Below are 26,352 nucleotides of genomic sequence, written 5' to 3'. Positions count from 1 at the left end.
AAAAAAGCTTTTGCAAATGCCGTGTCAAATAAACGTTTTATGAAAAAAAAGATGGGTGGGTAATGTCAGAGACATAACCGGAGTGAAGTAGAATACACTTTAGATCGGTAAATTCTGCTCTGGAATAAGCAATTTCTATGCGATTTTGTCGACTTTAGCACATTCATAATTTTTTTGGAGTATTTTTGGAATTACAATGACAATTTGCAACATTCTTTGAAAATATTGATGAACTTTTATGAATGAAGGCACGCAAACGAGCGTTTAACCGTCGTCCTACTACCAGCATCAGAGAAGTAGCAGATCAGCATTTTTCGCTACATGGCCTGTACCAAACAGACCGCTCGTAAGTCCACCGGAGGAAAGGCTCCCCGCAAGCAGTTGGCAACAGCCCCTGGCAACCCTATACCATCATATGGAGTTTGAAAGCGACCGACATATATGGGGCGTTATAGCTATAAAGCCCCAAACAAAGAATTATGTTCGGCACTATGCTCGATATTCAAGCATTCCACACGACGTTTTGCATCTTGTGGGATGATTTAATATCATATCATTCAGAAAATCGACATTTTGTAACTAAATACAGCTTCTAATCATTCGGTTCAAAATCAATGTTTTGCCTTTCATGGCAGTGATGCTGGCTGTACAGAGACGTCGTCCTTGACAGGGAGCTGGTTGGCAACGAAGGCCGCGTAAAAGTGCCCCAGTCACGGTTGGCGTTAAGAAGCCTCATCGCTACCGAACAGAAACTGTCGCCCTGCGAAAAATTCACAGCTATCAGAAAACGAGCGGGCCTAAATTGTGACCCAAAATAAACCACAAACCAACAAGTTGTTTTCAGGACCAGCCAATTATAAAGTATTATTATTATACATGAAATTTTCCATTGCCTTACAACCTCTTTCCTCTCGGCTTGAATTACTATCAATCTTGATGATGCTGTGCGGCGGGGGCGCTAGTTTTGATTATAGTGGAAATTTTTTTGGCTGTGCGTTTTCAAGGAAGTTGTAGTTGAATTCAAAATAAAATGATTTATTTCTATTGTCAGAGATGGACCTTCCAACGAAAACTAGTCTGGCTCGCTTGGAATCGAATTGTATGAACCAACCACTGCTTTCACAAAATCTGTTATTTTCAGTAATTGAACATTCTACACAACTAGTCACAACTATTTCCAATCAGCGCAAAAATCGAAGGTTTTCATTCAGTACAATAGCAGATTTTCACTTTTAGAAAAAACAGGCAACATTCTGGCCGAAAATTTTGAAACGGAGCACCTATATCGAAATATTAGAAAACGTTCGATTTTTGTAAATTGAATCATTACACTAACCTGTCTACAAATCACACAAATAACTTTTTTATTTTGTGCCATTCTACGTGAAAGCGACGGTATCGTTCATAAATGGCTCACTTACCATCCAACGCTCTCGACAAGCACTTTCTGATGCTTGTAATAACAAAACTTCAATTTCATTCTTTGTCGATAAATTGATGGCCCTGAAAAGGGCCTTTTGTTTGGGCAGTGTTCGAAATTTACTTGGAGCTGGTGTATATGGTAACAGTTTCGGTGCCATCGAAGACGGCGTGCTTGGCCAACTCTTCTGACAGCAGCAAACGGACGGCGCACAGTGGCCGGAGGCTGGCCAAAACCTCAAAAATTTATTTTTGAAATATTAATATTTTATATTTTTCATAAATTTCTCATGTATTGAATGATGTATATTCAAAATTTTATGATCATTGGATAAGAACACGATTTTTAACACGAGTTTGAACGTACCAAAGTCCGGATTTTTTAATGATTTTCATTTCCGAAACCACCATTACTCTGTTCACTTCAAATGCATGTTGCTCTTTTGATTTTGGTCCGATTTTAACACGACTAGTTTCATTGTGCAGAGAAACGAAAGAACTTGGTTAGTGAGTAAAACACATTTGGTAAATTTGCTTGGAATTATGACTTTTTAGTTTAAATACGTTTAAGGTGGTCAGATCAAAAATACTTTTTTCACTAATGTATTCTGTACAATTTTCGGAATCATTTCGGAACGGTCACATAGTATACATTCTATGTGAAATTACCTCTACTTTTCGAAAATCATGGTCTCGTTCTGCGCCTAGGTGCGCAAAAAGGTTTATGGTGATTTTGATGCTTTGTTGCTGATATGGAGACGCATGGTGTTTTGTGTAAAATAGTTAGACAATCTACAGTAAACCAACACGTTATTCAATGGTTTTTAAGTAGTTTTCATTTTTATGATATTGTTGACATTGGTGAACAGTAACGGAAAATCTATCATGAAAACGGGATCATAGTTATAAGAAAGGTTCAATGACACTGTATGGAAAAATGCATTTAATATTTTACGACTTTTGACATCAAAAATAAGCTGAGCACCTCAAAATTAGCTTAAATTGTGATTTTTAGCCAAATTAGGTAACATTTGAGGTTTTGTCCGACTTTTGTTTGAAGAGCCGCCACTGTGCGGCGGTTTGAATTTTGCGGGAGATGCTGCAAACGAACTGCTGCATGCTGATGCTGGAAACGAACTGAGCGTGAGCAACAGCATGCTGAGTTTTTATACCTGATTACAGCACAATGTAAGCTCGTCCTTTTTTGTGTTGTCCTCAATATGTGTTCTTCGTAGCTCCACCCTTTCGTTGGTCGACCACATATTTTTGATAAAGAACAAAATTGAAATTGTGTTTCCAATACGGAGATTATCGAACACTCAGGGTAAAGAGAGTAATGTAATACGGCAATTTGGTAAAATGTTTGAGAATTGAAACCTTTTTTGAATGCGCCTAGTAAACACGAAACTGTAAACAAACACACAAATGATAACTTTTTATTTTGTGTCATACTACGTGAAATCTACGATATTGTTCACAAGTAGCTCACTTGCCATCGAACGCTCTTGGCAAGCTACTTTCGGTTGCTTGTAATAAACAAAATTTCAATTCGATTCTTTGTGGATAAATGGCCCGTACCAAACATACCGCTCGTAAGTCCATCGGAGGAAAGCCTCCCCGCAAGCAGTAGGCAACGAAGGCCGTGTGAAAGTGCCCCAGTCACGGTTGGCGTTAGGAAGCCTCATTACTACTGAACAGAAACTGTCGCCCTGCGAGAAATTCACAGCTATCAGCAATCGAGCAGGCCTAAATTGTGACCCAAAATAAACCACAAACCAACAAGTTCTTTTCAGGACCAGCCAATTATATTCCAGTAAGATATAAATGAAATTTTCGTTTTCCATTGCCTTACAACCTCTTTCCTCCCGGTTTGAATTACTATTAATCTTGATGATGCTGTGCGGCGGGGCACAGGCAGTTTCCATTATAGTGGAAAGTTTAGGTTTGCGCGTTTTTCCCAAAAGTTTTTTAGCTGTGCTGTTTTCAAGGAAGTTGTAGTTGAATTCAAAATAAAATAGTTTACTTCTATTGTCAGAGGTGGGCCTTCCAACGAAAACTAGTCTGGCTTGCTTGGAATCGAATTGTACGGACCAACCACTGCTTTCACAAAATCCGTTATTTTCAGTGATTGTACATTCTACAGAATTAGTCACAACTATTTCCAATCAGCACAAAAATCGAAGGTTTTCATTCAATACAACAGCAGATTTTCACGTTTGAAAAAACAGGCAGCATTCTGGCCGAAAATTTTGAAACGGAACACCTATATCGAAACGTTAGAAAACGTTCGATTTTTGTAAATTGAATCATTAAATCACAAATAACTTTTGATTTTGTGCCATTCTACTTGAAAGCGACGGTATCGTTCACAAGTGGCTCACTTACCATCCAACGCTCTTGACAAGCACTTTCTGATGCTTGTAATAACAAAACTTCAATTTCATTCTTTGTCGATAAATTGATGGTCCTGAAAAGGGCCTTTTGTTTGGGCAGTGTTCGAAATTTACTTGGAGCTGGTGTATATGGTAACAGTTTTGGTGCCATCGAAGACGGCGTGCTTTGCCAACTCTTCTGACAGCAGCAAACGGACGGCGGCTTGAATTTTGCGGGAGATGCTGCAAACGAACTGCTGCATGCTGATGCTGGAAACGGACTGAGCGTGAGCAACAGCATGCTGAGTTTTTATACCTGACTACAGCACAATGTAAGCTCGTCCTTTTTTGTGTTGTCCTCAATATGTGTTCTTCGTAGCTCCACCCTTTCGTTGGTCGACCACATATTTTTGATAAAGAACAAAATTGAAATTGTGTTTCTAATACGGAGATTATCGAACACTCAGGGTAAAGAGAGGCGGCACTTTGGTAAAATATTTGAGAATTGAAACCTTTTTTGAATGCGCCTAGTAAAAATGTTTTCCACTTCACTCCAGTTTCTTTCTGACCATATTTGCAATTTGCGTACTGAAATAAATCATAATTTAGGATTTAACCCAAATTGCTCTCCAGGAAGAAACAGTCCATGAAACAGAAAATGCAAACTTATTCTTTGAAATGATTTTGGTGGCCCTGAAAAGGGCCTTTTTTATAATGATACAAGTGAGTTCTACCTTTTCAACTTCCAAATCCATACAAAATGCGTCCCTGCCGTTTCAGAGTATAGACGACATTCATTGCGGTTTTGCACTTGGCGTGTTCAGTGTAGGTCACGGCATCTCGGGTGACATTTTCCTGTACACCATCAGCATTCGTAGATTAAATCGGAGATGCATTTTACACCACCACGACGAGCCAGACGCCAAATTGCGGATTTGGTGATTCCCTAGATTTTATCACGAAGAACCTTGCGATGACGCTTGGTACGGGAACGCAAACATGATACCGCTCATTGTACCGTCCGGACGAGCATGTTGCTCGTGTGGTAAGCGAGGACCCACTGATAGAAAACAAGCTCGCGTGACCTGTATATATAACATTCCCGTATGTAATGAAACGCTTACATGCTCCTTTTTGACGACTCTGCGTGGGATATGCTGGCAAATTGCGCATTTTCTTCGCTGTTTTCGAAGGATTTTATGAAAATCCTTTTTCGGTTTATTTATAGTAGTCGCAGTAATTCCGAAATTTAATACGAAATACGTGCACAAATTTCCGATCAGATAGTGCAAAAATATTGCGATTTCGTCCAGTAGAACGGAAGATATTCGCATTTCAAACCTGGGAAAATTTCTCAACTGAAATTTTTGAAACGGGACCCCATATTGAAACGTTAAAAGTATTCTACTTCAAAAAAGCTTAAAAATTAAAACTTTGACAACAATTTCATTAAAAAAATTTTCTAAAGTTGTAACTATCGTCCCCCTGATTTCATCTCAATACTCCTAAGAGTTCGTCTTACAGTTCCCAAATTCGGCTCAATTAATGAAGGTTAAAAAAAGAATAAAAACCTCCCTGTCGAACTCATCTGGAATTTGAATTGAATATTCAAATGACTTTCGTCGAAATTCCAACTCAAATGAAACGACCGATTCCGAGTAGGGATCGGTTGTGTCATTTGAGTAGGGTTTCTGACAGAAACCAGCCAGTTATATTCCGACTAAATTCAATGCGGTGGACTGAAATACTAACACACATGTAAAAATCATCAGAATAATTTTTGAAAGGGCCTAATAGAGTATTCAGTTCCGCTGAGTGGAGAAATCTTGTAATTTTCTAGATGAAGATCCAAAGTTATTAATAAACCAGACGCTGATCCGTCGTTTTGACATTCTTGACATTCACTTCACGCATGGTTCGCGATGGCGTTATTGTTCGTCAGTTACGAGATCAATAGAAATTAAATTTAAAATTAAAATCTTGTCTTGTCGTCTCTTTAACAAAATAATTTCAACTCTTTAAAATGATCATTAAGCGAACTGTCCAGCTGCTAGGGAATTATATTCTCGAAGATACAGTACAGATCACATCAGTAGTGGTAAAATCTGTAGACATAATTTCTCGTTTGAGAAATTTGTGCTATGAACGTGATGGTTTATCTGTAATTTTCCTCCAAAGTATTTTATCACATCATTGGCCTTTGAATAAAGGAAGGCCGTTTTTATTCATCAAATACGATAATAACAAAGCCCTGAATAGAACCCCTGATCCGTAGGAGTAGAGTTAAAAATAATCGAAGCCCTTTTTGACGGTTAAAAGTGAACCTAATCTCAGTGGTTTAATATCGTACCGTAATATTCATTACACTAATTATCTAGGTAAATGTTTTCAAGTGTTGGTAAAGCATATAAAGTAATAGTTATCATCGCTTACATTGTACCAGAGCCTACTTTGATGCATTTGATTCGTTGCTGGACGTTCGCTTCGTGCAATTAGGTTCTTTACTGACCCAGTTAACATCACTTTTCTTAGAAGTTCACTTGTACTGTTTACATGGACTTAGAAAAATTTGTGGACGACTAGATTCGCTCGAAGAAAATCGTAAAGGATTTTTCTAAGTTCATGTAAACAGTACAAGCGAACTGTCAAAAATGAACACTCAGTTCATTTGTGACGTCAGCGTAAAGTATTCAATAATCGAAGATGAATGGAAACCTGTATTGAATGAATAGGCAGTTTGTTCTTCTGACGTTTTCAGTTGCGTAACTGAGTATTGAAAATTAATGCAACTAAATATGATCAATTTTCATTCAATGAATTTAAATTTGAAAAATAGTTATCAACTGATTTAAGATTAGAACTTAAAGTCAACTGCCAAAATTGAGAAATTACCGACGAACTTGAATAGGAATAAAAATATATTTTCTGTAAGAACTCTGCGTCAAAAGCTATGGAAACACTAAAAACCACAATGTTCAACAATTGTTGTAAATATAATTATTTGCTTATATACAGTAAATATAATTGAAAGGTTAACTAAGCTGCGCTTGGCCAAAAGCGATTTTCCCTTAAGGTGAAATTTGACAGCCGGCTTTTATGCCTAATTGTTTATCATTAATTCGTCATAAAACTGGTGTACTCTAATGAAAGCCAAATAAAGTGACATCCATCATGAAATGCAGATATTTGTGAATTTACTCGAAAGCTGGATTTTAGCGGCTACTTCTGCAGGATCTCAAACCAGGCGTTTAAATACAAGGGATATGCGAGTAGTGTAAGTGATTTCGCACTGTATTAGGTATTGAATCATTTCAATTCGCATTAATTTCTGTCTAAAAAGGAGTCCTTTCAAAATGCTAACAACGATGAAGACATATTCGCAGTGTTTTAAAAATATAATTTACGTATACATTACCTAGATAATTATTCCTTTTTTCATCATCCTTCTTCTAATTACAAGTATAGTAACCCTCCATGCAGTAGAAATCAAATCAAAACAATCATTATGCACTAGATATATCTTGCTGTTTCATTCATTTGTTGGTGTTTTCAAGATTAATGGTACAGTACGTACTAGAGATGGGCAAACCGATTCAGTTTGGTGAGTGAACCGTTTCCGATTCACTCACTAAAATCGACTCTTATGTTTTATGTTTCTCAAATACTATTAGAGAGAATGTTGACGAAGGCACGTATAGGCATTTCAGCATAATTTCGAAAAGAGTAGGGTAAACTAATTTTCTTTTCTTCCATCAAACAGTTGGATCATATGTGAGTGTGAGAGGAGGTTCTGCTATTATTTGACAATCTCCAATATAACTGCAACGGTTGGATTTGACGAGACTTCCCATATAGGCGCGATTTTTTTTAAATCTATTCAAATGCTCCATCTAGCAATAGTTGTGCCAATTTAGAAACCATGAGAGGGCTTTGCTTCACCTTGGGTTGATTGAAACACACATTTTACCATGATGTTGGATATAACAGCTGTTTGGTTGATGTTTTATTTCGTGAAAACAAATAGTGTTCAATGTTTGTCATTCATTTTGTTTCATTCACTCTAAAAATACATAATCTTGGCAAATTGTCAAATCGACTCATTCGGGTCTTGTTGGATCTCATTGGGCTCATAATAATTAGCTACTTTTGCAGTTAATCGCAGTTTAAAAAAAAAAAGAATCACGGTTCATTCATTCTTATTGAAGAATCGATTTTTTAATCGATTCGTGATTCATTCGCCCATCTCTAGTACGCACATATTTTCTTTCCATATTCCTACATGTTTGTAATAACGCTGAATATGAAAATCGCCGACCAATAAATGACAAGTGCTCCAAAATATCCCAATAGATCCAGCGACCTTTTTTGGTTGGAAAACTAGGATTTACTATTTAATCGATTATTAATCTTAGTCCATTATCTTGGTCAATTAATCATATCAATTAATCAAGCTTTCGACGCACAATAATAAATCGCTAACTACGAAACTTTGATTTTATGAGTGTGTGTGTATATGTGTGTAAAGTGAATGACAACTATCATACACGGAACAATACCCAATAATAGATGGATTAGAGAAGTCGTTTGTTAGATTAAATTGACACTGTCGGATAATCATTGTTCCTTATTTCATAGTTGCCGTCACTCTCCTTACATATACTCTGTAAATTACGTAAACAAAGAAAGCAGCTTGCTCTGACTTAAATCCTAGAAAACATAACAGCGCACTATCACATTTCCCTAAGCTATCGTTTTCATTTGCTAGAAAGTTTAAAATTGCGACTTGCAATTTAAAACTTTCTATCATAGGCCCTTTTATGAATATCATTGCACGGGGAAACGCCCAATGCCACCCACTGAGAAATCACAAACAAGTGCTTGAAAACCGTCCTACACGGGTCTCATATTGGAACGGTTGACCAACAGAAGACCTTCATCAGACCACAATTGACCTTTCTACTCCCGTTAAAAAAGAAACGGTGCCAAATTATTTCGTGAGGAAAACAAAAAAAATGCACTGCAAAAACCGATTGAGGTTAGATATTTCGTGAGGCAAACAAACCAAACTCCTTTGGTTTGACTTTGCATCTGTGGTTGTAAATGAGCTGTCAGAAATCTTAATAAAACAGACTGGGAGAACGTAAACCGGCCGAAATCAGTGCGGCCAAACAAACCAACATGGAAAACGATCAACATTGTAATAGATTTCCATTTCATGAAACATTTCATAAATTTGGCTTAATAAGTTAAAGTTACCAATCAAAATTCTTTATAAAATTAGTCGTTATGATTAATTTAAATTGGCATTCATATTACTATGTCAATTATCGACATGCTGTTCGAAATATTTGTCGGAAAGCAACAATAGCATGAATCGCTTCGGCAACATTGTTCGTGCTTTATAGTGTGTGTAATTAGTATTTTGAGATGAATCTAGGAAAAATCAAATAAAAAATTTAGAAGAAATTCATATCATAGTTTTCATGCCATAAAGAAACTATTTTAAATTTCTGAAGTGAGTGTTTTATTACCAATTATAGAAGAATCGTCCTGTGGAACAGTAGAAGTGAGTAAAAATCGAATTGTTGTGCAATTAAGTGAAATATATCGGTGTGTATAGCGAAGATTTAGCTAGTAGCGATGAAGAAAATTGTCTCATCGCTAATTTCAAGGTAAGAAATCGGAAAAAAATAATTAGTGTTTTCTTTTCAAATTATTATAAGTTCGCTGTACCTATTTTATGAAAGTGATAAATGGTAAAATATAGGTTAAGCTCGACAGATTTTTTTTTTTTCGTTTTTGAAAAAGTTGATTCTATAAAGTCGTGTTGTGTAATAAATGTTTAAAGTTGAGTAATCAGGAAATGAGATGAATAGAGGTGCTGACATGAATAAGGGAGCAGTCCTAGCTTTAAGCGGACAATTTTAGGTAAAACCATCCAATCATATTCTCTATACATCAGTACATTGTTTAAAAATATTAAACTTGAAAAAAATGCGTTGCGTCTAAAAAATATGTAATGATTACTTCGAAAAGTGGTCAATGTCACCCCGGTTTACGGTTTACGTATTAATATTATCAACTAGCTAATACCCATCGCGCGTTGCTGTGACTTTCAACGAAATAGGAGGAAAACACAATTTGTTCCGAAGCGCCATCTGGCGGACAGATAATCCCCAACCAATAGCACACAAACACACTCCATAACAAATGCCTACATTGCATAAATTTTTACGGGAATCGGTCAAGCCGTTTGGGAGTCTATAAATCATATACATACAAACAATGACTTATATATATATATATATATATATATATATATATATATATATATATATATATATATATATATATATATATATATATATATATATATATATATATATATATATATATATATATATATATATATATATATATATATATATATATAAAATAAAAAAATAAATATAAATATATAATATATAGAATATAGATAGATAGATAGATGTAGGTTAACCTTAATTTTATTTAAAATAGTTGCATATATCATTGCTGATTGGCTACCACTGACTGTCCAGCAAAGCCATAGTGGGTATACCGTAAATGTTCAGTTGGATGTAGGGCCGATTATCGTCTTTACCTAATAGTGTAATCTGATTTACTTTTAATGGAAGAGCATACATATTATCCGTAGCTACTTCCCATCGTTCAGAATCAGCATGCTCACTGAAGTATAAACGCGATGAGTTTGCATGGACGATCCGCGACTTTGGTCCGTCTGGATGCCGTTTTTTCGACAATAGGAACAGTTTGTGGTTTCGAAGCCCTTGAATCCACAAATTAAACAAGAAACTCGCTTCGGTTCTGGGCATTATTCGTGCTGATGATTTAGTTTACCACAATTATAGCACGTATGCATCCCCGGGGGTCGATGAGAGTCAACCAGTTTGTCTTGCGCTGAAGATTGCCTTCGCCCAGAGTTGTTTCCTGAGCTAGCAGGTATATTACTATCAACTGGAATAGGAAGGGATGCTGAGTTGTTTTTTCGAAAAACTTCGATTCGGTGGACTTCGGTGGGGAGGAGTATTGTTGTTGTTGGAGGGACGAAGGGTATGTTTGGACGATTTTTAAACCCACTGTTGGACGAATGATTATCAACTCTTGCCGGAGATTTCGTACTCTTGTTTTGACATAAAATGTCTTACTGCACTTTCTGGGGCAGGGTGTCATTATAAAAGCTAAAATCAAACGATGTCAAGTTTTTGCGTTACTATTTTGAACGCTAATAACTTTGTTATTTATGAACGGATTTCCGTCTGGTTATCACCAAACAATTCGGAATTAACTGAAATTATGTTTTATTACTATAGTGTTTTTTTTATTTCAATAGTACACTATTGAAAAACAAGCAAAAATGAACAGATTTCGAAAACGTGAAAACTCCCATACATCAGTCAATCTATCCCCGGCAGCGCCGTCAATAGGGAGCAGCTTAATGATTCAAACGAACACGAAAAGTTATAAATAAATGTGCCGTGTACCTGTTTGAATCAGTTGTTGCTTTTTTGCCAGACAAATAACATCGTGCCTATAGCGTCTCGTACGACAGATTTGAGCACCCAGCACACAACGCTTCTATGAATGACGTCATCCTCGACTAATTAAAAATATCATTTCTCGAGCGACTTCATTCTCCCGTCGAACGTCAGGCCGTAAAGAACAGGAGTAGCAATCATGCATGTTGACAATGCGCTGCGATGAGTGCTGCATTTGATCACTGCTACCGCTGGGGTGATCCGATGTAAATAGCGCGCGGCTGGAAGAGTTGGCAAACCTCAGTTGAAGCTGACTAATTGTTTCATTATATATATATATATATATATATATATATATATATATATATATATATATATATATATATATATATATATATATATATATATATATATATATATATATATATATATATATATATATATATATATATATATATATATATATATATATATATATATATATATATATATATATATATATATATATATATATATATATATATATATATATATATATATATATATATATATATATATATATATATATATATATATATATATATATATATACATTGTGAAGGTCAATCATTGTTTGAGGCAGGCTTTGTTCGCCGATGCCTAGGTTGGTGAAGTGAATAGTTGAATAACCGGATAAGCCGCTATATAGGCTAAGTATCTTTTTTTCATTTCCCTTTCCCCCAATCGGTCGCTACTTCTTAGATCCCTTTACCCTGAATATAAGTTTCATCACTCGTTTACACCACGTGCTATCCTCGTGCCTAAATGGCCGAGGGCGAAGTAACATTGGATGGGAATGATATTCCCATGGATTTACCGGATAAACCCGAAATTACTCCATCCCCTGATTCCCCCAGTCCTCCTCGTATTGAAACATACCCACCCAGTTCAAATGGACCCTGGGTGGTCCATTTCCGGCCCATCACGAAATCGCTTAATATTTTAGAAATCTCACGGGAGCTGACTGCTAACTACCCGGCCGTAGCTCAGATAACACGTGTTAGAGCTAATAAGATACGCGATCAGCACGGTGAAGGAATGGATGAGCACGAGAGGCCTGGAGCTTGCTCATCATAAGACGTAGGTAGTTATCGTCAACAACCGCAAGTCGGCACAACATGCAGTTATCCATGTGGGAGAAGTCGCGATCACTTCACAGCGAAGTCTGAAGTCTCTCGGAGTCATTATAGACGACAAGCTGACCTTCGGCAGCCATGTCGACTATACATGCAAGAGAGCGTCGACTGCTGTTGCGGCTCTATCGAGAATGATGTCCAACAGGTCAAAGGTGTGCGCCAGTAGACGTAGGTTACTGCCAGGCCACAATTCCTGTCAGGCCATGGCTATTTCCGACAGTACCTCCACAGGTTCGGGCACGCGGAGGTCCCAGTCTGCCCGGACTGCCCAGGTGTAGATGAAACTGCCGAACACATACTGTTCGTTAGGGCATTGCAAAAAAAACTTTTTTTTGAATTCTCGAAGGCCCCCCCTCTCATATTGTGACAAATGTCAAAGTAAGCTCAGATGCCAAATTTCACATCATTTGGACAATTTTAGACCCCCGCCCACTTCGCTTGAAATTTTTTGAAATTGGTACTATGGGAAAATATGGAGGAAAAATACATTAAATGCTATAACTTTTGAAGTAGCAATCAGAAAATTACAATTTACACCTCTTTTGGAAGAAAATAATCTTAGTATTTGAGTGGAGGTATCTTTGTTTTTAGAAAAATACGGGAAAGTGGGGTACTGAGTCATTTTGGCCCCAAAATCCCTTATTTTTAATAATTTTTCTGCTCCGTGGTGCAAATCATACATATTTTGTAGTTTTTCTAATGTGAAAAAATCTCAAAAATCGATCGGAGCCTTTTTGGCCTTTGTCCGAATATGAGAAGTTGGGGTTATATGGCCTTTTGTCATTCATATTAAACTTCGTCATTTTCTCGTGAATATATCTCTATTATTCTTCACTCAATTTTCATAAACTATACCTTGTTGAACGTGGAAAATCCTTAGGATTATAACAAAAATAGATTCGTTACCAGTAAAATTCAGAAACATCAAATTATCTGACATATAGTGTCGATTTCACATTTTTATCATAAAATCGCACATATTAACTCCATTTAACAACAAAATACTTATTTAATGTACTACTTTTAGTGTAAAATATGCTTAGGGATCACATGAGAAAAGTTTCATTCCTGGAAAAATAGGGGAAGTTGAGGTATTAGGACAAATAATGAAAAAAATGAGATTTGTGAAGTAAGTATCAAAAAGTTTGATGTTTCTGAATTTTACCTTTAACGTTTTTATATTTGTTTTATTCCTCAGAATTTTACACGTTCAACAAGTTACATTTTGTGAAAATCGATTGAAGAATTATAGAGTTATATGCATGAGAAAATGATAAAATTTAATATGAATGACGAAAAGCCCTATAACCCCAACTTCTCGTATTCTGACTAAGGTCAAAAGGGCTCCGATCGATTTCTGAGATTTTTTCACATTAGTAAAACTACAAAATATGTATAATTTGCATCACGGAGCAGAAAAATCATTAAAAATATGGGATGTTGGGTCCAAAATGACCCAGTACCCCACTTTCCCGTATTTTCCTAGAAACAAAACTATCTGCATTCAAATACTAAGATTATTTCCTTTCAAAAGAGGTATAAATTGTAATTTTCTGATTGCTACTTCAAAAGTTATAGCATTTAATGTATTTTTCCTCCATATTTTCCAATAGTACCAATTTCAAAAAATTTCAAGCGAAGTGGGCGGGGGTCTAAAATTGTCCAAATGATGTGAAATTTGGCATCTGACCGTACTTTGACATTTGTCACAATATGAGAGGGGGGGCCTTTGAGAATTCAAAAAAAAATTTTTTTTGCAATGCCCTACTGTTCGTATGTCATCGGTTCGACGTCGAAAGAAGAGCAATGCTGGACGTCTGTGGCTGAGACACAACCCCTGATACTCTTATTCAGCGGATGTGTCAATCGGTGGAGAAGTGGAACGCAGTCTCGGCTGCTACCATCCAGATTGCCTGTAGGCTACAGGTAATCTGGCGAACCGAGCAACAGACGACGGGCACGGCTAACTAGTGATTGGTTAGCTGGAGCGAAAAAGGCCAAGCGCAAAAAAGGGAGTGAATGGTCTGTTCATGCCGAGGCAGGTTTGGCGCAGCGAGTGGCACCGCGTAAGGGTTAAACCCAGCCACCCTGAAGCAAGACAGAGGAGTGAGTGTATAGGCGTATAAGTGGACTGCCTCATGCCAAGACGAGAGGGTCGTAGCGTAGTATGTTGGGACTTAGCTATCGATGCCTCATGGCGTGGCAGAGGAGTGAAAGGGTGAGCATCCAAGTCAGTCTCACACGGCATGTTAAGGGTGAGCACAAAAGTCAGCCTCACATGGTATGGTAGAGGCTAGCACAAAAGTCAGCCTAGCAAGGAATGAAAAAGGTGAGCACAGAAGTCAGCCTCGCATGGTATGTCAGAAGTGGGGCCTAAGAAAAATGTCCCACATGGGATGCCAGGGGGAGTGACAGAGGTACAATAGAGTGGCACGATCGAGAGTGAATCAGGTGATAGGGTGAGCACCCAAGTCAGCCTCACATGGTATGGGTGGGGCGAGCACAAAAGTAAGCCTAGCAAGGAATGAGTAAGGTGAGCACACAAGTCAGCCTCGCAAGGAACGAAAAAGGTGAGCACAAAAGTCAGCCTCATGTGGGAGTGTTTGAGAGTGAATCAAAGTGCGATTGAGAGAGCACCCAAGTAAGCCTCATAGAGGATGTATGAACGCGTGAGTGAGAGTGAATGAGTACATTTAGTACAACCATCCCTCCAGAAGTAATACCGAGAGGTAGTTCCTGGGAGGAATGATGGCGGAGCCCAATGGAGTTTAGTCGGTATTAATGGCAGCGTCACCATTCGAGTCCGACACGCTCCCAGTGCACCCCGTGTGGTAGATTGGACCCTACCAATAGCACGTGTACTGGGCTAGGACGTAAAGGTCTTCTCCATTGTAAAAAAAGGAGCTAATAAGATACGCATATTAGTGAATGACCTCGACCAGGCAAACCAGATTGCTCGCAGCGAGCGTGCTTTAAAGTGTATATACCTTGTTTAGCAGTGGAGATCGACGGGGTCGTCGCCGAACCGGGTTTGAAGTGCGAAGACGTGTTGAAGTACGGAGTTGGTTGCTTAAGGACCCCTCACTTCAACATGTGAAGATTCTGGAATGCAAGCAATTGTGCAAAAACTGAGAATAATAAGACAACTTATTCATTGTCAGACTCGCTTCGGGTGACTTTCTCCGGGTCTTCCCTCCCCAACTATGTCCTCCTGGATAAGGTTCGACTACCTGTTCGACTGTTTGTACCACGGGTAATGAACTGCAGCAATTGCAAGCAGCTGGGTCACACAGCCACCTATTGTGGCAATAAGAAAAGGTGCGGCAAATGCGAGGAAGGACATGAGGATGACGCTTGCGGTGGAGGAACTGAAAAGTGTATTTACTGCGAGAAAACCCTTATGGAGGAGTACTTTTGGGGATCAAAAAGTGCTATTCTTTCAACCGAATTAACCTCCGCTCGACACCAGGCATTGAAATTGTCGCTTGTCAAGTTCTAATCAAAGGTAAAGACCTTTGCATTGCTTCCATCTACATTCCTTCTAGAGCCTCGGTAGGGCACCGAACGCTTTGTAATATCACGGAATCCTTACCGGCACCGCGGCTAGTTCTGGGAGACTTTAACTGTCACGGTACGGTATGGGGCTGTCTTCATGATGATAATAGATCAACATTAATCCAAGATCTTTGCGACAATTTCAACATGACCATCTTAAACAAGGAAGAAATGACGCGAATTCCTACACCACCAGCACGCGCAAGCGCGTTGGATTTATCGCTATGCTCGACATCGCTACAGTTAGATTTCAGGTGGAAGGTGATCCCTGATCCCCACGGTAGCGATCATTTGCCTATCGTGATTTCAATTGCTAACGGTTCAAGACAATCGGAAACAATCAATGTCTCATTGATTGGAAGAGTTACGCGACAGCGATATCCGTTAAAATCGAATCCACTCAAGAACTTCCTCCGGAGGAAGAGTACAGGTTTTTGGTCGGCTTGATTCTCGACAGTGCGAATCAAGCTCAGACTAAACCAGTACCCAGCGCGAATACCCATGGACGGTCTCCCACACTCTGGTGGGATAAAGAGTGCTCAAAGCTGTACGCGGAAAAGTCCACTGCATATAAGGCCTTCCGGTAAGACGGATTACCCGCTAGCTATCAACAGTACGCGTCGTTAGAAAGGAGAATGAAGAGTCTAATGAAAGCCAAAAAACGCAGTTATTGGCGCCGGTTCGTCGACGGGTTAACGAGAGAAACAGCGATGAGCACTCTTTGGGGTACGGCTCGACGGATGCGTAACTGTAATAGTACCAACGAGAACGTGGAATATTCAAACCGCTGGATATTCGCTTTCGCCAAGAAGATCTTTCCGGACTCTGTCCCGGTACAGAAAACGTGCCACGCCGCGTCTTCTCACGATACCGCGAATGAAACACCGTTTTCGATGGTGGAGTTCTTACTTGCTCTCTTATCATGCAACAATAACGCCGCAGGGTTAGACAGAATCAAATTCAACTTGTTGAAGAATCTGCCTGACACTGCAAAAAGGCGCTTGTTGAATTTATTTAACAAGTTTCTTGAGGGTAACATTGTCCCTCATGACTGGAGGCAAGTGAAGGTCATCACCATTGAAAAACCAGGAGAACCAGCCTCCGACCACAACTCGTATCGGCCGATTGCCATGCTGTCCTGTATTCGGAAGTTGTTCGACAAAATGATCTTGTTTCGCCTCGACAATTGGGTTGAAGCAAATGGCTTACTGTCAGATACACAATTTGGCTTCCGCAAAGGCAAAGGGACGAACGATTGCCTTGCGTTGCTTTCTACAGAAATCCAAATGGCCAATGCTAACAAAGAGCAGATGGCATCAGTCTTCTTGGATATTAAGGGGTCTTTTGATTCAGTTTCTATCGACATTCTGTCAGAGAAGCTGCACCTGCATGGTCTTTCGCCAATTTTAAATAACTTTTTGCTAAACCTGTTGTCTGAAAAGCACATGCACTTTTCGCATGGCGATTTAACAACATCGCGATTTAGCTACATGGGTCTTCCCCAGGGCTCATGTCTAAGTCCCCTGCCCTACAATTTTTACGTGAATGACATTGACGATTGTCTTGCCAATTCATGCACGCTAAGGCAACTTGCAGACGACGGGGTGGTCTCTGTTACAGGGCCCAAAGCTGCCGACTTGCAAGGACCTTTACAAAATACCTTGGACAATTTGTATGCTTGGGCTCTTCAGCTATCCACGGAGAAAACTGAGTTGGTTGTTTTTTTTCTAGGAAGCGTGAGCCGGCGCAACTCCAGCTTCTATTAATGGTGCAACGATCAACCAGGTTTTCACATTTAAATATCTCGGGGTCTGGTTCGACTCTAAAGGTACCTGGGGATGTCACATTAGGTATCTGAAACAGAAATGCCAATCAATTTTCTCCGAACAATAACTGGAACATGGTGGGGTGCCCACCCAGGAGACCTGATCAGGTTATACCAAACAACGATATTGTCGGTGATGGAGTACGGGTGTTTCTGTTTCCGCTCCGCTGCGAACATACACTTCATCAAACTGGAGAGAATCCAGTATCGAATCCAGTTGGATTCCCTTCGGGCCCGAGGTAGACCACCCAATGTCCCAGTCCGAGATATGCTGGCAAATCGTGATTTCCCCTATATGTCCCTTATTTATACTTTCATAAAAACGATAAATATCCCAATTCAGCCCCTCTCTTTTTATTTCTCGTTTTTAGAAGTTTTCTCCTGCCTTGTGGAACCGATCAGCTCCAGACTGCCACTATGTAACCGCCCTCGCCCTTACCACTACGGAAACTGAACCGAGAGCGACTCGAGGTCCGATGACTTTTGAAGCATTCCCCGCGGGTCCGAAGAATACCATCCGCCAATCCGACCTACTAGACTGAGGCGCTAATTTGTTTCGCTGATCTCTCGTTTGCCCGAAAGTTGCAAGTTTTGCTCTTCTCTCCCGGTCACCATCTACGCTTTCTCTCCCCTGTCCTTGATACAACTGCTTCTACACCGATTTTGGAAATAAGCCCCCCTCTGTATATCTTGACCAAGCATAAGTCTCCGGTAAAAAAGTTTAAATTTGCATTCCGTATTCCTAGTTTTAAGATAATTGTTATTTTACCTCTTTGTTAAAACTATTGTCCCCCATCTTGTAAATAGAATTGTATCCCTAGTTTTAAAACACCTGTGAAATTTTTCATAAATATTTGTTCCCCTTTTTGTGTACCAAAATATATTGTTAGTTTTATGATAACTGTAAATATTTCCTAAAAAAAACTATTACTATTGAATTCCTTGTTTTAAAATTTCTCATAAAAAATCGTTTGCCCCCTCTCTTGTATATAGAATCTTATTTCTAGTCTTAAGATAGCTGTAAAGTTTTCTCTTAAAAAAAAATATTTCAACATTGTAACCTCCTAGTTTTAAAATATCCAAAATGTAAAAACTTGCTTGCGGTAGAGGAACTGAAAAGTGTATTTACTGCGAGAAAACCCTTATGGAGGAGTACTTTTGGGGATCAAAAAGTGCTATTCTTTCAACCGAATTAACCTCCGTTCGACACCAGGCATTGAAATTGTCGCTTGTCAAGTTCTAATCAAAGGTAAAGACCTTTGCATTGCTTCCATCTACATTCCTTCTAGAGCCTCGGTAGGGCACCGAACGCTTTGTAATATCACGGAATCCTTACCGGCACCGCGGCTAGTTCTGGGAGACTTTAACTGTCACGGTACGGTATGGGGCTGTCTTCATGATGATAATAGATCAACATTAATCCAAGATCTTTGCGACAATTTCAACATGACCATCTTAAACAAGGAAGAAATGACGCGAATTCCTACACCACCAGCACGCGCAAGCGCGTTGGATTTATCGCTATGCTCGACATCGCTACAGTTAGATTTCAGGTGGAAGGTGATCCCTGATCCCCACGGTAGCGATCATTTGCCTATCGTGATTTCAATTGCTAACGGTTCAAGACAATCGGAAACAATCAATGTCTCATTGATTGGAAGAGTTACGCGACAGCGATATCCGTTAAAATCGAATCCACTCAAGAACTTCCTCCGGAGGAAGAGTACAGGTTTTTGGTCGGCTTGATTCTCGACAGTGCGAATCAAGCTCAGACTAAACCAGTACCCAGCGCGAATACCCATGGACGGTCTCCCACACTCTGGTGGGATAAAGAGTGCTCAAAGCTGTACGCGGAAAAGTCCACTGCATATAAGGCCTTCCGGTAAGACGGATTACCCGCTAGCTATCAACAGTACGCGTCGTTAGAAAGGAGAATGAAGAGTCTAATGAAAGCCAAAAAACGCAGTTATTGGCGCCGGTTCGTCGACGGGTTAACGAGAGAAACAGCGATGAGCACTCTTTGGGGTACGGCTCGACGGATGCGTAACTGTAATAGTACCAACGAGAACGTGGAATATTCAAACCGCTGGATATTCGCTTTCGCCAAGAAGATCTTTCCGGACTCTGTCCCGGTACAGAAAACGTGCCACGCCGCGTCTTCTCACGATACCGCGAATGAAACACCGTTTTCGATGGTGGAGTTCTTACTTGCTCTCTTATCATGCAACAATAACGCCGCAGGGTTAGACAGAATCAAATTCAACTTGTTGAAGAATCTGCCTGACACTGCAAAAAGGCGCTTGTTGAATTTATTTAACAAGTTTCTTGAGGGTAACATTGTCCCTCATGACTGGAGGCAAGTGAAGGTCATCACCATTGAAAAACCAGGAGAACCAGCCTCCGACCACAACTCGTATCGGCCGATTGCAATGCTGTCCTGTATTCGGAAGTTGTTCGACAAAATGATCTTGTTTCGCCTCGACAATTGGGTTGAAGCAAATGGCTTACTGTCAGATACACAATTTGGCTTCCGCAAAGGCAAAGGGACGAACGATTGCCTTGCGTTGCTTTCTACAGAAATCCAAATGGCCTATGCTAACAAAGAGCAGATGGCATCAGTCTTCTTGGATATTAAGGGGTCTTTTGATTCAGTTTCTATCAACATTCTGTCAGAGAAGCTGCACCTGCATGGTCTTTCGCCAATTTTAAATAACTTTTTGCTAAACCTGTTGTCTGAAAAGCACATGCACTTTTCGCATGGCGATTTAACAACATCGCGATTTAGCTACATGGGTCTTCCCCAGGGCTCATGTCTAAGTCCCCTGCCCTACAATTTTTACGTGAATGACATTGACGATTGTCTTGCCAATTCATGCACGCTAAGGCAACTTGCAGACGACGGGGTGGTCTCTGTTACAGGGCCCAAAGCTGCCGACTTGCAAGGACCTTTACAAAATACCTTGGACAATTTGTATGCTTGGGCTCTTCAGCTATCCACGGAGAAAACTGAGTTGGTTGTTTTTTTTCTAGGAAGCGTGAGCCGGCGCAACTCCAGCTTCTATTAATGGTGCAACGATCAACCAGGTTTTCACATTTAAATATCTCGGGGTCTGGTTCGACTCTAAAGGTACCTGGGGATGTCACATTAGGTATCTGAAACAGAAATGCCAATCAATTTTCTCCGAACAATAACTGGAACATGGTGGGGTGCCCACCCAGGAGACCTGATCAGGTTATACCAAACAACGATATTGTCGGTGATGGAGTACGGGTGTTTCTGTTTCCGCTCCGCTGCGAACATACACTTCATCAAACTGGAGAGAATCCAGTATCGAATCCAGTTGGATTCCCTTCGGGCCCGAGGTAGACCACCCAATGTCCCAGTCCGAGATATGCTGGCAAATCGTGATTTCCCCTATATGTCCCTTATTTATACTTTCATAAAAACGATAAATATCCCAATTCAGCCCCTCTCTTTTTATTTCTCGTTTTTAGAAGTTTTCTCCTGCCTTGTGAAACCGATCAGCTCCAGACTGCCACTATGTAACCGCCCTCGCCCTTACCACTACGGAAACTGAAGCGAGAGCGACTCGAGGTCCGATGACTTTTGAAGGATTCCCCGCGGGTCCGAAGAATACCATCCGCCAATCCGACCTACTAGACTGAGGCGCTAATTTGTTTCGCTGATCTCTCGTTTGCCCGAAAGTTGCAAGTTTTGCTCTTCTCTCCCGGTCACCATCTACGCTTTCTCTCCCCTGTCCTTGATACAACTGCTTCTACACCGATTTTGGAAATAAGCCCCCCTCTGTATATCTTGACCAAGCATAAGTCTCCGGTAAAAAAGTTTAAATTTGCATTCCGTATTCCTAGTTTTAAGATAATTGTTATTTTACTTCTTTGTTAAAACTATTGTCCCCCATCTTGTAAATAGAATTGTATCCCTAGTTTTAAAACACCTGTGAAATTTTTCATAAATATTTGTTCCCCTTTTTGTGTACCAAAATATATTGTTAGTTTTATGATAACTGTAAATATTTCCTAAAAAAAAACTATTACTATTGAATTCCTTGTTTTAAAATTTCTCATAAAAAATCGTTTGCCCCCTCTCTTGTATATAGAATCTTATTTCTAGTCTTAAGATAGCTGTAAAGTTTTCTCTTAAAAAAAATATTTCAACATTGTAACCTCCTAGTTTTAAAATATCCAAAATGTAAAAACAAAAGAATTTGGCACCGCCAAGCTAACGCATTTGTGCCTATCAAATAAACGAAATGATTAAAAAAATAATCTTTCGGAAACATAATCCAAAATTCTGCAATGTTTCAGAAAATTGGATGATGAGGTAACACTGCCAACTAGCGAAAACCGTACCAAAAAGAATCCGCAAAGTTTTGTTCGTTATTCTGCATGAAGGCAGTCATTCCATCAACAATGCAAAAGTGATAAAAACCGATGTCTCGTTTCAAACTATGAGTATTTCAAATTATCTGTTGAAGGGGAAGGTTGTTTTTTGGCAAACCGTTGCACAGTGATCACCTTCCATACAAAAGTCGGACAAAACCTCAAAAGTGGCCCGAATTTGATGAAAACTTCACATTAGGGTAATTTTGTGACGCTGAATTCATATTTGATGTTTATTTTTCGTTTTTTAAATCCTCAAAATTTTGGCACTTAGGGTGGTTCGAAAATTCAACATTTACGAATATAAAGTGCACTATTTCCGAAAATTCATTTTCAAAAAATTAGGTTCGGTGAATTTTTTATCAGAATACACATTTTTTCAATTGTTGATAATGATAAGACACATCTATAAATTATATTGCGAACGCTGGGTAGTCAAAGGCTACCATGCGTCTCCTTCAGACGTATCATGAAAAATCACCTTTTTTCATACCTCGGGGCAGAAAGGGGCAAAACAAGATATTCATTTTCGGAAAGTACACTAATTTTCAAGTATAATGAACAACAACCGTTTCAAAAAAAAGTACAGCCACTTTGAGCATTATAACTTTAAACTATTGCTCGATTTATTACTTGTTTTTCATGTCATGAGCGAGAAGAAAGGCTTGTATCGACTAAATCGAATGGCAGCTATAAATCCAGCGAATAACTTTTCAAATGAAATCAGTTTGACCTCAATCGGAATCTTAACTAAAAAGATATATTCATTTGAATAACTTAGGTTTGAAAAGAGTTTTCCTCAGAATTAATCACCTATTTCACCTTCGAAGTTCTGTAAAAAATTGAACTCTCGTCTTCGGGACTTAATATTTTGAAAAGACTCTATTCAACCTGTTAAGAAGCAGAGAAAAATGTTAAATCACGAATAATCTAAAATAAAATTTTGAGGTTTTGTCCGGCTAGGCGACACTGTGCGTTGTTGTGGCTGACTGATTGTTCCATTTCGCATGTTATTTTTGTAAATTAAAAGCCCTTTCCAGGGCTATAACCAACAATGAAGAACAAATTTAAAAAATTCTTGACAATGACAACGATAACCTAATTACGCCGTTTATATTCGTAACTTGTTGCTTGCGCGTACATTGACAATCTGAAATTTACAACAAACTGTGATTTGTTTAAAATTATCCTTCCGAAACAATACAAAAATGTACAGTTATTTAAAAGTATATTGCCATGCTGAAATTGGCGAAAATCAAACCAAATCCAAAAGTCTGCAATATTATAGAAATCGGAGGATGTGAAAAATCCGCAAATATTTTTTCGTTATTCTGCATCATCAGCGCGAAAGTGATAAAAGCCGATGTCACGTTTCAAGCTATCAGTACTTCATATTAGATTCTGAAGGGAAAGGTTGTTTATTTTTATTTCGAAATATTTATCTGATGTAAGTAGCGTGAGAAGGCAGACCTTGTTTTGCAGCTGACTAATTGTTCCATTCTGCATGTTATTTTTGTTAAACCAAATGCCCTTAGTTTAGTACTTTTCATTCCATAGCACGCGTGTTTGTGGATTCCACAAATAGTCCTTTTCAGGATTCCACCAATGGACTCCAAATATAGAACATTTCAGAGTTAATGTTAATTAAACCACCGAATATATAAAGATGCATATGTTAAACTTTCTTCGTTTACGAATAGTTTGAGTTATGACCAGTTATTTTTCTATCATGCTTGCAAACATTTAATTTGATAGCAGGTATTTAAAGATAGATGTAAGATTTTGTTTGTGAGCATCATTAATTTATGTTCCCATATCGTGGATTTGAATAAAACTTTTTTGAAACTTGAATTTGTCACACTACAGGTTATCGATTTTAATTTAAAAATTCAACAATTATCTCTTGTGAAGAATAGCATGCCTGTGTGTAGTTCTGAAACAGTCGATGGCATTAAGGGGTTTTAATTTGGCCACGGATAATATTGCGTGCTCAGAAAACTGGCTGCATTTTTAATGTCATCGTGGTCGTGTCTTGTACACAACCCTTAAATTTTTGTTTTCCTGGAAAGCCGCTATGGTATTTATCTTCTCAGTTTCAAACATCTTGTTATGAAGGGAAAAGTTATTTGCATCTCTACTCTCCTTCCCGCGGCGATCAGCGACGGGAGGTCATAGATAGGAAGAAACGTCAACTGTTTGCGATAATCACTGCGCATGTTTAGATTAACTATTTCCATTTTCTCATCTTCAGAAATGTCACAGCTCATTGATCGAAACAATTTTTCTATATCGTAGTACTATGACCGGAAAGATTCGTTTCGTTGCTGTTTTCGCATGTACACCTTCATTTTAATCATGTTATCAAGATACGGGGGCACGAAGGCACACCATAATTCCATAACCAAATGATCCCAGTTATACAAAGCATCGAATGGTACCAATATAAAGCTGGCCCCGTTAATAAGTGCAGGGCTGAATCGAATAGCACAACGTCTAATACTCTTTCCGAGAGCGCCAATTTTGAAGTAGAATACTTCTAACGTTTCAATATGGGGGTACCGTTTCAAAATATCGGCTGTGGCAGTCGCATCAGATTTTGAACGTTAATAACTTCCATCATACTTAATAGAATGATTTGAAGTTTAAGGCAATTCTATCGAAAATATGTTCCGCAATGTAGTATTAAAATTTGGAGTATGTATAACATGCATTTATACCGAAAATAATGTGCTTTAAAAAAATATTTCAAAAGCTACCGAAAATGGTGAAAATTTTCAGCTCATCTCGGCCAGAGCCTTGACGGCACCAACCGAACACTTAAATGATGAAGTTTTAAATATTAGTCCGCTACAGATTTGTTTCTATCAACATTCGTATTTGGTTGCTTGGCGCGAACGGATGGCTGTACAATACCGAGAAATATTTGTGAGCTGTACACGACTGGTGGATGAATAAGTTTGTGTTGAAACGTACTACTAGAAGAAGCCATAATTTTCATTTCTGATGGATGTAAGATAGCACACACACACACACACACACACACGAAAAAAACCGATTTCAAATCATCTGACTGAAGCTCGTTCCTGATTGGTTCCCGTTAATTTCATGAACCAAGCCGCAAATCTGGTCAGAAAGAATTGTCATTTCAGTCGGTTTCAGCAAGTCCACTTGTCAGATGTCAACAACGGGAGAGAAGGTAATTATTAGGATTCATCTCCGTGGATTAATTTGTGCAGCTTCGTGTTAGAAAGCAGGCAAAATTGGAACAAAAATCTCCCACCCTGAGTATATTTTCTTCGACAAACGAATTAGCCCTTATCAGCGCTATCATTCCATTAGAAAGAATTAAATTTGAAAATCTTTTCTTTCGCCAACTAATAATGTGACTACGACTAACGTTTCAAAATAGAAGCCCCATTTCAAAATTTCGGAAAAAACCAAAGATCGCGTTTTGAAAGTTTGTAACTTTCATTTAATTAACCAAAATACACAATGTTTAAACCAATCAGTCAGAAAAATAATCAGGAATCTTGTATCAGATATGTACGTATGTATAACTTGCATGAATAAAAAAAATTAAAGGGTTGTGTACAAGACACGACCACGATGAAATAGAAAATGCGACCATTTTTGTGAGCCAGCCATACTATTCGTGGATACATCCTGTAATGCCATCGACTTATTTAGGACTACACACAAAAGGTAACAAATTGTATCCTCTACGGAATCTACTACACAATTATTTTGATTATTTCCCAACAAATCGCGCAAAAATCTGTTTGTTCTGTACAGCACCGCGCAAATAATTGACGTTGGAAAACAAATCGGCAACTTCAGTTGCCATACACTTAGAAACGATCGAAGCATTTTTCCGTCAATGTCACTTTTCTGATTCAAATTTTTGTAGGTATTTTCTTGCTTCCGTCCAATTAGTCAGTTTATTGGTTTTATCGTACATATCGCCGTTTCCTTGCAAAAACAATGCGACTTCTGTACACGTCTAGTGATGTAGGAAATTTTGAGAGCGCCTTTGTTTGCTCCTGCTAACGGGGAGTATTCCTTTCAGGAACTAACGAAGCGGGTCGCCG

At 38.8% G+C, this 26,352-nt stretch overlaps 1 protein-coding gene across 4 annotated transcripts in view; it reads right to left on the bottom strand.

Annotated features, from left to right (window-relative positions):
* The window catches only part of LOC131682906 (uncharacterized), an 834,740-nt gene that overhangs the window by 741,061 nt on the left and 67,327 nt on the right, over positions 1 to 26,352 (bottom strand). The window contains exon 5 of one of the 4 annotated variants that reach the window (XR_009304250.1): positions 11,315 to 11,589. The exons of the other annotated variants lie outside the window; for them this stretch is intronic. The gene's annotated coding sequence lies outside the window, so the exon portion shown is untranslated. The remainder of the gene's footprint in view (positions 1 to 11,314; positions 11,590 to 26,352) is intronic. 4 annotated transcript variants of the gene reach the window in all.

The sequence above is a fragment of the Topomyia yanbarensis genome, chromosome 2, assembly GCF_030247195.1.
Source record: "Topomyia yanbarensis strain Yona2022 chromosome 2, ASM3024719v1, whole genome shotgun sequence".
In the NCBI taxonomy this organism is placed as follows: domain Eukaryota; kingdom Metazoa; phylum Arthropoda; class Insecta; order Diptera; family Culicidae; genus Topomyia; species Topomyia yanbarensis.
Note: the sequence above shows the minus strand (reverse complement) of the source record. Positions and strands in the feature narration are given on the sequence as shown.